A 12,660-nucleotide genomic window follows, 5' to 3' on the forward strand; every position below is an offset into this window, starting at 1 on the left:
AGCACAACTCACTGCCTCATTGTTAGCGGCTGCAGACTCCGTGGCTGGCAGTGAGAATCTATTTTCTCTCACTAAATTAATCACTGTTGGAAGCTGATCTCCTGGGGTTTCCTCATATACTCCCCCTCATCTACTCTCCTGCACGCACCCCTCTTTCCCCTCCTGTCCTTTCCCTGCCCTAGCCCTCCTCCTTTGCTGTAGGCATGCATGTCAGCTGAAGCATAGAACAGGTGCGTCTCTCTCTCTCTCGGTGTGAGTGTCTGCCGGGTGGGGAAAGAAGATGGGGCACATCTGTGGGCCTCACACAGGAAGGGCCAGGCGGACCAAGGGGCTGAGAAGTTCCATCTTAATCAATGCAAATGGACTCAGAGCAATATCTGGAGAAAGGTGGTAGCAGCAAATGGCTGCTGAGGAAAATCATTCCAGGCACAGCAGAGCTGACCAGCAAACGGCAGGGCTGGTCACCTCCGGACTACATTGGATCAGTATTGGTAACACATTGCCACTTGCTGCTTGTAAGGAGCTGGGCAAGCCTTTATTATCTTCCTTGATTAGACCTCTGTGGACTCTTTACTCTCTGAAGGAAATTGTGTGTGTGTGCACGCGTGCATCCGTGTACATATGTGTGTGTTTGTTCACAGGAAGGAGAGAAGGGCATGGATACTTGTTCTGAGCAGAACATCCTTAGAATCCTTTGACTGCAGCATGAAACCCACTCAAGTAGAAGGGCAGAGAAAAGAGGGAATAGAAACAACTGTCCCAGGCCCACAGACCCCTGTCAGGCCAGTGCTAAGCCTTGGTCTAGAATAGCTGGAGTCTCCTTACAGACATGGAAGCTCCATTATTCTCTAGGCCTTCTTTGAGGCTCTGTCTCCCCAGGAATTACTTCATGGAAGAGTAAGGATCTTAGCGGGTGCCAGTGGCTCACGCCTGTAATCCTAGCTACTCAGGAGGCTGAGATCTGAGGATCACTGTTCAAAGCCAGCCTGAGCATGAAAGTTCGTGAGACTCTTATCTCCAATTAACCACCAGAAAACTGGAAGTGGCACTGTGGCTCAAGTGGTAGAGTGCTAGCCTTGAGCTGAAGAGCTGAGGGACAGCGCCCAGGCCCAAAGTTCAAGCCCCACAACCAACAACAACAACAAAAAAGAGTGGGATCTTAGATTTCAGACAGTCAGGGAAAAAGGGAAAAAAATGTACCTCTGGCCACATATAATCTGTGGAGTCCTAGGGATGAAGGGTGCCAAGCTCTTTTTTTTTTTTTCTGGTCCTGGGACTTGAACTCTGTGCCTGGGTGCTGAGCATCTTTGGTTCAAGGCTACTGTTCTACCACTTGAACCACAGCATCACTTCTGACTTTTTCTGAGTAGTTTATTGAAGATAAGAGTCTCATGGACTTTCCTGCTCAGACTGGCTTTGAACCGTGATCTCAGATCTCAGCCTCTTGAGTAGTTATGATTACAGGCGTGAGCCACGGACGCCTGGCTAGTGCCAACCTCATGAGCCCCTCTTATTACCACAACAGTTTAAGAGAAGGTTCACTGTTATGTCTGTGTTCTGATCACCAAAAAGTCCAAGCAGTCCATGATAGCAGAAAGCAAGGGAGCTCTAATGATGGTGTTGGCACGATGTTCAATCCTACAGGGGTCAAGGCTACAGGGGTCATGGCTTTCCAGCCAAACCCTATTTGCAGTAGAATCTGAAGTGAAGGAAAATCCTCGTTTCTACAGAGAACCCCAGGAAAACGGGGCTTTGGAAGGAAGGGAGTCTCTGGGCCATGCTGACTGTAGAAGCAACGCCTTGCTGAGCCACGTCCTTGTCTAGAAGGCAGGAATTGGCCTCCTGCTCCACCAGGCCCTTGAGGGAGTAAGTATGGCTTTATGGATTTAAGTCCCTGCATCTTGGAGAAGTTTGAGATACATGATAGTGGTGATTATAATATTCATAACCACAAATGAGCACTGGCAGTTAGTAATTAATACATTTTTAACTTTTTCCAGTGTGTTCTTATGTTTGTTGCTCCGGGCTTCATTCCAGCACCGGGAGCCTGGTTTAGCAAATATGGGGATTTAAGATATTGAATGCTTTCATTTTTCTCGGAAAAAAACAAAATTTGGGCCCTCACCTGATTCAGGATTCAGACTTCTGTGATGACAAAGTAGCATTCAGGAGTACCATCTCTTGCTGTCAGGGTCTGCGGTGTCCCTTGCATGAGCAGAGGAGGCAGGTGAAGAAAATATGCTTCCCCCACTCCAACCAGAAAGCCAGCTCAAGCGAGAGTGGGAATGGGGTGGGGATCCCAGCAGAAGGAGTCTGTGATCCCTTCTCCTGGTATCTAAGTCCCACCCCCACTTCTGATCCTATCTCTCTCCCGCCTCAGTGGTTCAGAGCTGTGACTCTACCTCAGCCTGGCTTCTTCCCCTTTTACAGCAGTGCCATCTTTCCCACTAGAGATGTTAGTTGCAAAGGAGATCCTTCTTTCTTTTATTAGTCGGTCATGGGGCTTGAACTCTGGGCCCGGAAGCTGTCCCTGAGCTCTTCAGCTCAAGGCAAGAGCTCTACCACTTGAGCCACAGAGCCACTTCTGGTTTTCTGGTGGTTCATTGGAGATAAGAGTTTCACTTACTTTCCTGCCCAGGCTGAACTCTGAACAGTGATCCTCAGATCTCAGCCTCCTGAGTAGCTAGGATACAGGCATGAGCCACCTCCACCCAGCAAAGGAGATCATTTCTAAGAGTCTCTGGTCAGTTTAGGAAAGGGGAGACAAATAAAAGAAAGAAAAATATCCAAACCCTGGAAGGCTAGATAGAGGAGTAACCTCCCCTTCTTCCTTTCTGGGCTTTCTAAAAAGATCTACAGACAGCTGCAGTATCTTCTTACAGATGGAGTCTGACAGGCTTCTCAGGCCCCCACTCTCCTGCTCCCTCTCATGCTGGGAAAGCCAGAGAGTTGCCTTTGGCTGTCTTTGGCTTCATGCTCCTCAGATCCTGCTGCGTCCCAGGCAAGTCAGCCTGGCGCGTGCCACCTCCAGAGTCTCATTTAACACAGACCAGGGGCTCCTTTCTTCTCTTTCTCAGTCAGCCCAGCCTTCCTCTGTGGCCTGCTGTACCAATCCATTGCTGGGAGCCATTCTTCCCACCTTGGTCCCGCTGCTTACCCTCAAAAAATGTGCTTACTCAAACTAGTAAGCTGTCAGTGAAAGGTGGGCCTGTACTCCCATCCTTTCTTCCTGATCCCATGCCCCCTGTCCCTTTGACCTTTGACCTATACTCACCCACCCACTATCCTGTCTGCATTTGCAAAACTCCGAGTGTTATTTCATGGACAAGGGCTGTTCTAGATGATCTCTTCATATCTATGAAAATGTGGAACCTTCCACGCAACCCCAGTTGCATGGCGAGTAGTCTTAATACTACTCACCTGTTCACAGGGGGAGAATTGAGGCTTAGAGACTGTTCCCTAGGCTTGCTCAGCACCCCATTAGGAGCAGGTCACCCACATAGCCTTGATCCACCCATTGAATAAGGCATAACATGGTTTCTTTGCATAATGATGACAAAGGCTTGTCAGGGCTGTGCATTTGCCTTCCGTACGTACTGGCACTGACTCCGGATGCCAGGCCCCAGCGGCTCACAGGGTCCCTCTGAACCCTTCTGTCCTCGGTGGAGTCCCTGTCATCACCATCCTCCTAGCCTGCGTCTCTCCTCCACCTCAGCATGCTCTCCACCTGCTTGCAGCTGCCTCTGTCCCTCTTGAATTTCCACAGCCCTAGCATTTCACGTCAAGCTGTTTGCCTGTGTATTTCTCTCTCTAAGTCCCCCCTTCTCCCTCTCCCTAGACCTGGAGTTTCCAGCTGTCATCCTGCCAGCTTCTTTCTCTATGTCTCTGTCAATTTTTCCCTCTTTCTCTTACTTCCCTGCTTCCCTCTTACCACCCTCCTGCTCGCCTCGTGTCTTCTCCGCCCTGCTTCTCTTTTGTCCCCCCACACTCTTGTTCATTTAGTGGCCCCAAGTATTACATCAGGGAGTCACCAAGAGCCTCACTGTCTGTGCCTCTGCCTCCCCCGCCCTCCACTCTGAAACTCAGCTGCAGATGGGAACCCCGTTCAAGCTAAGCCCTGTTCCTTGCCAAAGAATAGCAATGAACTCAGGAACTTCACAGGCACAAGAAAGAACATCTCTGTATTTCAAGAGACATCCTAGTCTCTTGTGACAAAATGACTTCTCTTGGTTTTATTTATAAACTCTGGGGAGGCTGGGGAGCGCCCTGCATAGAAATAGACCAGCTGGGCTGGCGGTGGGGTTTGGTTGGAAGCCCACACAGTTCGCAGCCTCTGCTCCTCCTCAAAACCAAGGCCAGATTGTCACTGTACAACTACAAGGTACCTTTTGTCTCCCCTCAGTGTTCTTGATACAGCTGGGAAGCTGTGGCCAACCATCAAAACTCTGTCATTGACACTCATGTCAATGAGATGTAATGAGAGCAATGAGATGACCCCGGCTGGAAGCAGAACACGGCCTTCCTCTTCATTCCACAAGCTTCCCTGCCCGGCCACGCTGCCTTCTGGAATATGGTGTGATCACAGGGAGCCATGTGACTTCTTGGTCTTCTCTGGGGCTTTGTTTGGATCATCCAGAATAGAACCCATTCACGCCTGCTTGCTTACACTAGCACCTCTTCCAATAAAGCTTTAACTACCCAATCATTCTCCCGTCCCTCCTTTCCTTGACACTTCTTCTCATCTTTAGTCTGGACTTGCTGGTAGGCATCTACGACATCATCTTCATGGCTGGGGCCAGCACCTCATGATTTCGCATATGCAGTGGCCTTGCAGGCATTCTGGAGACATAGAGGCCATGTCTTCTATAATTTTCTTTTGCTTCTCCAGCAGCAGATCTAGCATTTAACACCCAGTAGGTGTTCAGCACCCGCACCTGCTGTCACTTGAAATCTCCTATCACTGTTCAAGTTGTCTAGCCTCACAGCCTGTCCCAGCAAAGGAATCGCAGCTTCTTCAGTAAGTGATCCAGACCTTTGTTCCCAGTCACCAGCCATAGAAGCTGGATTTATACGCAGTCTGTGACAGACTGAAAAAAAAAAAAAAACAAACCAATAACAACAATTAAAAAAACTCCCCTTGGGGCTGGGAAGGTGGTTCAGTGGTAGAGCACTTGCCTTGCATGCTCGAGGCCCTGGGTTCGATTCCTCAGCACCATATAAGCAAAAAGCCGGAAGTGGCGCTGTGGCTCAAGTGGTAGAGCGCTAGCCTTGAGCTGAAGAGCTGAGGGACAGCGCCCAGGCCCAGAGTTCCCGCCCCACAACCGGACCCAAAAAAAAAAAAAACTCCCCTTATTTTACCCTAATGCCTAAGGTTAAACTCGATTACTAGCAAAATATACAGAATTAACTGGAGAGTTTTCTTTAGCTCCTCTGCAAGTCAGGAGCTGGTTTTTTTGGTGTGTTTTTCTTAAACTGTTTCCCCCCACTTTGGGTAGTAGAATGATGCCCATGCAGGCACAGCTGCAGGGAAATGGAGAAATACAGTCAGTCTTCAGAAACAGGAGGAAACAGCCCGCCATCCCCACTGATAACAGCCTTGCACCTGTCGGATGGTGCAGATGGTCTCCTCTGAATGACATCTCCTCATTTCTGCCTTTCTAAAATGCCAGGGCCCCTGCCCCCTCCCCCAACCTCCAGGTATACTCGCAGCTCTCTTCCCCAAAGCACTGAGGTTTGCCACTGGTTTTTCTGTTCCTACTCAACCCTTTGATCTTAGACCTGTGTGTTTTGTTTCTGTTGCTGTCAGCACATCCTTTTGCCCCTAGACTTTGTCTTTGAGACTTCCTTTTGTCCAATGCCCTGCAAGCCAACTCAATGCCATGTTCAACTCCCTGGACTGTCTTTGCATCAAGGCATGTCAGGTGTTAGGAGTCAGAGAAGAGAAATAGGCAGGACAAGAAAGCAGGAGGCTCTGGCATCGCTGTCTTTAAAGGAGACCTGTTCTGTGAATTGATGGACTGTAAGAAGGCCGCCATACCTACACATTGGTCCTTACGGGTCTGGGCATGATACAGATGATTTTCAAAATGGCTGTACATAAAAGTGATTCTGGAAGGTGGGTGCTGGTGGCTCATGCCTGTTATCTGTAATCATAGCTACTGACGATCTGAGGATCACAGTTTGAAACCAGCCTGGGCAGGAAAGTCTATGAGACTCTTATCTCCAATTGACTACCAAAAAGTCAGAAGAAAAGCTGTGGCTCAAGTGGTACAGTGCTAGCCTTGAGCACAAAAGTCAGGAATGGTGCCTGGGTCTGGGGCTTGAGTTCAAACCTCTGGACTCCAGAACTAGCACCCCCCCCCAAAAAAAAAATAAGGACACTTGTTTTTCCTTCTTTTTCTTTTATCAGGGCCTAAACTCTATTTTCCCTCAAGGCTAGCACACTACCACTTTGAGCTCTACTTCCAGTTTTCCAGTTTTCTGGAGATAAGAGTCTCAAGGACTCTTTTGCTTGAGCTAGCTTTGAATGGAGATTCTTAGATCTCATCCTCTCAAGTAGCTAGGATTACCAGGCAGGAGCCATTGGTGCCCAGTTGGGGACCCATTTTTAAGCTGCTCATATTTAGGCCTCAGCCTTGTGGTTTCAATTTGGTAGGTCTAGGGTGAAGCAAACACACAGAGGGTTCTGTATACTTAATATATTTGATCCCTCCCTTCTCAGGATGGCCTGTGTCTGGAAAACAGAATGATTACATCTTACCCCAATCATTATTCATTTCCACCTCCATCATGCATAGTGTTACCCTTTACAGGAGGGATGAGGGTAGGAAACAGGCAGTATGTGTACCAAGCTGAGGTTAGGAAATAATTGAAAAGATTGTGATGATCTCTCCCAATCACAGGTGCCGCACACTAACTCTTAAGTCTTATAATCGATGCCCATTAGGAATAGCTCTTCCTTTATGATCTTCTAGAAAAGAATGAGCATTGGAAAGAGCCTAATGCATTTCTCTGTGGGAAAGCATTCATTTCCACTGGCACTTACTCCTCGCCCTCTGGCTTCTCCCGCCTCTTTCTCTGTAATTCTTGATCTTCCTCCTCTACTTAAAAAAAGAAAGAAAAAAAAAAACCTTTCATTTCTGAAGCCCTTCACAGTTTTCACACTTCTCTCCTATATATTACTTCTTCCCAACAAGAATCCAGTAAGGTATACAGAGTCTTCTCACTTCTCAGTTAATAGGTCAAATTAAAAAATGTGTAATGACTTGGCCAAGGTCATTGTACTGAGCTTTATTCTCCTAACCAGAGCCTCTTGCCTCTCATAGGCTTTGTTCACGAACTTCCCTCTCTACCTGCCTGGGATTAAGTTGTCAGGCAAACCATTGTTAAGAGGTTTTCGGTTTTCTGCTGCAAGGAAAGGCCTGCGATGCTGTATGAAAGTGCTCCCCCTGGGGGGGGAGCGATGTGCTCTGATGCCAGTCCCCACTGCCCCCCACCCCCGTGGGGATGTACATTTTCCTTCTACAGCTGCTGAGAGAAAGCGAAACCACATTACAAACAGCCACTCTGTCTGGCCCAAACCAAGTGAGTCAGCGGTGCCAGGGGCAGAAATAAGGAAGCTGGAGTGAGAAATGGAAAGAGAAAGGAGTCTCGAAGTTAGAGGCAAACCATACGTGTAAGTAACCTTCTTGGAGGCAATGGGTCCACCCTAGGTAGGTCTGTCTGCGCTGTCCTCCATACTTAGCATTTCAGTGAACAACCCTCTGGCAGTTAAAGAATAACTGAGCATGTGAATTCCTGCCCACATTTTAATGCTTCTCTCTGGGTTTTTCTCACACTTATCTTTGCCAGTGAAGAACAGCACATCAGGGGAGTTGGGAGAAAAAATAATATTATGCTGGCAATCTTCACACCACATATCTACATCCTACTTTAACTACTTCTCATCTGAATGGCCCCAGGTCTTGTTTACTGGTTACCTGCCTCCGGTCTCCCTGTGTGTAAACAGCACCATGCTAGCCTCTCCTGATGTGATGGATGCTTCAGAGAGAGACTGTGTGGAGGATCTGGATATTGTTTAAGACCTGGGAGACTTGGGTTCTCTTTGTAGTCTCATCTCTAACCAGCTTAGGGTATAGGAGAGTCCTTAGATTCCTTGTTAGTCCTTAGATTCTTAGATTCTGGTGTTAGTATGCAACACTTCTATACTTGAGGTTGTTCCTGAGAGTGGTAAGTTCCCATATAAAGGAAGGAGTGCAGTTGGGCACCAATTAATGAGTTTCAATCAGTGGAGGACTTCATATGCAACAGAGAACCCATAAGGTTACATCTTTCTCCAGGGTGTCATGGTCATCTGTTTTTTTAACTGTATTCTCTGATGTTCAGATGACAAAATGACCTAATGTCCAAATTGGCCCAAGGATATGTTTCCTCATTGATAGTTCCATGTTAGGTGATGCATAACCATAATTGTATTCTAAAAGTGGATGACTAAAGAAGAGAAATGTGATTTTTTCACTGCCTGGCTGCCTTTCCTCTTTTTTGTTTATTGTAGGTCCTCTGCCTTTCCGACTGTGATTTTCATCACCAGTCGTTTTGTTATTGTTTGCGTTGTTGTTTATTCAGTGTTATCAGGAGACCTATTCTTTACTTAGTCCTATGGAAAGCAGCCTCTACCAGCTGCCTCATTGCCTGTACACAGAGCCAGGTCTGAATGGCTTACCCAGTCGCTGGTCTTGACACTCACTGGCTTAATTGTGAGATGCCCTAGTTTCTCTCTGATGTTCAGGGAGCAAGACTTGAAGGCTGAAGTTGGCCAAGCTAAGCATGGAGGTAAGGTGTGTGCAGACAGAAATGCATGCCCTTTGGAGCTGATGTTCAAGAAACTCAGTGTTTCCTTCTCCAAGACAATAGGGACCTCAGTGGAACCCACCGGTAGGGAAGCAGGTTTGCCTTGAGGATTAACTCACACAATTGGTGGTTGAGCCCTGGTGAGATCTCAAGTGCCTGGGAACAGCTAAATCACAGCTTTTTTACTAATCTTATCACCTTCCATTAACTATCAGAATAAGAAAGGCACACATTTGTAAAGCTCAGTGCTATATCACAGACTCAAAATAGTTCTCCCTCCCCAGCAGTTACTATGGTATCAGATACTACAGTGCAGCTTGGGGATTAATATTTCCCCCACTGAGCCCCTGGAAAGCCAGCGCTGATACCGAACGCTCCCTCTCCTGTCCTCCCACAGTGCGCAGAGATGTTCCAGCACCTAGTGCATCCAGGGCATCTCCCTTACCCAGAGTCCCAGAGTCCAGCCAAGCATCCTCACAGCCCCGCCCACTCCTGTGTGTGGAGTCACCTGCCAGAATGAAAGCACCGGCAGCTCTCTAATACATTGGGCCCGTCCCACTAGGGGAGCATGCATTTAGACCTGAAGGAGTGCGGCTCCACAGGTAGCCACAAGGCTGTGTCAGAACAAGCCTCTTGTACAGACAGAGGGGACTTGAGCCCGCTTTGTGCTCCCATGGGTAGAGCCTGCATTTCTGTGCCCATGGTCCACCTGTGTCCATCTTAGATGCATGGGAATGCATTCCTGTGTGTGGAGCTGTACCCATATCCGCACACTGGAGGTATAGCCTGACCATGTGTTCTTTTACACACTGCACGATCACTTGAAACACTCATGTGTGAGTCTGGTTGTGTGGTTAAAGGGAATTATAAATATGGGTTTTGTGCTAATGCTGCTGTCTGTGGTGACAGGGGTGACCGTGTAGCATTAAGAGCTATTTGCTCTGGGATGGTGGTACCAAGCCGTGCTAGCCTCTATGAAGCAGACTCAGTCACAGGGCTTATAACACTCAACAGTTATCCATACAGCTTTAGAGGATCCACAAGGCCCCGCTCGTTCAGGCATTGCTAACAAGCCGGCGGCGACAAGCCGATGTGCACAATGGGACCGAGCAAGAAGCTGGAAAGAGAGGTCCTTGTCTGCCTGGTTGCTCTGCCAACTTGCCAACATGTTGCTTCATTCTTGCAAACAATACAATTTCTCAGCGCTTGGTGATAGGAATTCCCACCACCCCCACCACCCCCGCCCTGAACAAAAATAAGCTCCATGGTCGTTCGCAACTCAACCACCTCCAAATTCTGCTCCCCTTTCTCCTCTCTCCTCTTTCTCTCTTTCTGAGCTTCCACTGAATTAGATTAGTCACATTCTTAATTAACTGTGCTGGTAAGAGCTCTATTAGGTATTAAATGTTTGTCACAATCCAATTAAAAAATCCATCACAGCAGGACAGGTTTTCTGAGGCCTAGCAGATTGATGCTGGGGGCCATGATGCTTTCCCCTCTTTGCGGGATGGAGAAAGAAAGTAAAGTTCTTGAGGCAGTGAGTGCCTGGTTATTCAAGGAGGCGCATCCCAGCACCTGACCCAGAGCATTCTGAATGCCTGGAGGACTCATTTTACCATAAGGATCAAGCATTCTGAATTGCTTACGGCTATCTGTTTAGTAAAGAAGGCAAGGGCTGGGAAGGTGGCTCAGTGGTAGAGCGCTTGCCTTGCATGCCTGAGGCTCTGGGTTCGATTCCTCAGCACCACATAAGCAAAAAAAAAAAAGCCGGAAGTGGCGCTATGGCTCAAGTGGTAGAGCGCTAGCCTCGAGCTGAATTGCTGAGAGACAGCGCCCAGGCCCAGAGTTCAGGCCCCACGATCGGACTCCCCCCCCCCACCCCAACAAAAAAAGAAGGCAATTGGCCATCTTAGTAAACAGGATCGCTATATTCCCTGAGCTTGTAGGGTGATAAAGTAGGGCCAGTGGTGTGTGTGTGTGTGTGTGTGTGTGTGTGTGTGTGTGTGTGTGTGTGTGTGTACATGTACATATATGTGAGGGTTAGGAGAGCTGGGGTTCCAGAAGGGCCAGACTGACAGCTTACATCTGGTAGAAGGGTTTTTGGCTCAAGCATAAAGCAAGATTTGATGGAGTTGGACTGTGGTTTCCAGATGTAGGCCATAGCTACTGTTTAAAAACTGTGCTGTTCAACACTGTCTTTTGTTTTAAAGAGATTTGCTCCAGAGGGGAGCAAATTCTTTTGGTAAGGAGAAAGCAATGATTATTGACTCCTGGGTCTCCAGCCTTTTTCCTCTATTCTTCCTTGGCTCTTTCTTCTTTTTTCTTTACCCCTTTCAAGATGGAACAACCTCTTCTTTTGCATCTCCTCTCTGTCCAGCCTAAATACCAACAAGTCTTGTTTAATAGGCATCAGGTTTTAGAGCCCAAATTCCCACATCACATATTCATTTCCCCTACTTCCTCTTTATCATTAAGACAGAGTTGGTGCACAGAATTATCACAGCACCCCGCAGCACTGGCCCTGGAGTTAAACAGCGAAGGGAAGTTTGGGCATCAGAGCCAGGCACAGTAAATGCCTTGTTACTTTCCAAACTTGGTAGTGCATATGCTTGGCCACTTCTCGCTGCCTCGTGTGCTTTCTTGGGTTTCTTGTTCCCTAAGTAACTTTTTTTAATGGTTCTGATAGCTGGAAACTATACAATAATTGCTCCTTATCACCATAGGCATGCCCAAAATGTCTTTCACTTCCAGTTCTTTTGAATTCTATTCTCCATTTTTGTACATCTTTTAAAATTCAAACTTTCAATAAGACTGCCTTTGTCTGACCAAGAGGAAGTGTTTGTTCATTTGGACTGTGAGGACCTAAAGGACAGGAAGCATGACTCACACATCTGTCCATCCTCCACACACAGCACTGGGCTGAGATTCAAAGCACTTGCTGAGTGACTAAATGAATGATCTCACATTCAAGGTTCCCTATTTTATTCTTCCAGGACCCCAATGTCCCCTTGCTTCCACATAAAGCAAACATTTCTCTCTCTATTCAGCACCTGCTTATTCATCTGCATGTTTCTGCATTTGGTATCAAAGTCACCTTGTCTCTCTTAGCTTATAAATACCTAAAGGGCAAGACCCTTGTCAGTTTAATTCAAGCCTTCCCTTCATGGCCCGCAGATTCTCTGAGCAAATGAACATCTTTGGTGCTAGCCCTTCAGTCCTTCCTCCTCCTTCTACCCGCCAGCCAGTGTTTGTTCCAGAGCTGGCAGGAGCTTGGGCTTGAGAAGGCAAGGAGGAAGCATCCCATTCTGCCTTTCCAGCCAAGAGCTGGCAATCAAGTTAAAGAGACAAGGCGTTCAGGGGAAACTGAAGTAGCAAAATCAAGGCAGTCTTAATCAAAGTAAAGCACGCAGATGAGCACGTTCAGCAAGTCCCAGAGATAGTTTAGGAGCTTGGGGTTCCAGAGGTCAGAGGATGCCTGGAGACCTTTGCTAGAAATAGGAGACAGTCCTTGGATAGGGCAGCAGCAGCACTTACAGGCAGAGGAAAGAGTGAGCGATATGCAGTCTAGAAATGTGAAGTGAGTGTGCTGATTGAGGGAAAGGGGTAATGACTTCAGCCTAGCACCAAGAGTATTGCAGAAGATGTTTCAGAGTTGAAAGGGGATTGTGAATGCAGGCTGATGACAATAGTAAATCAGACCAAAACCCTATAGGACGCATCTGCTTCCTTCCCAGCAGGCTCTGAGTGTGCTGGGAGCCCAGGGTCACTTGGCATAGGGAGTGGCTTAGAAGTTTCTCAGATGTTAAAGAA

Source organism: Dipodomys spectabilis, unplaced genomic scaffold (assembly GCF_019054845.1).
Source record: "Dipodomys spectabilis isolate Male_0828 unplaced genomic scaffold, ASM1905484v1 ptg000019l, whole genome shotgun sequence".
NCBI classification, from domain to species: Eukaryota; Metazoa; Chordata; class Mammalia; order Rodentia; family Heteromyidae; genus Dipodomys; species Dipodomys spectabilis.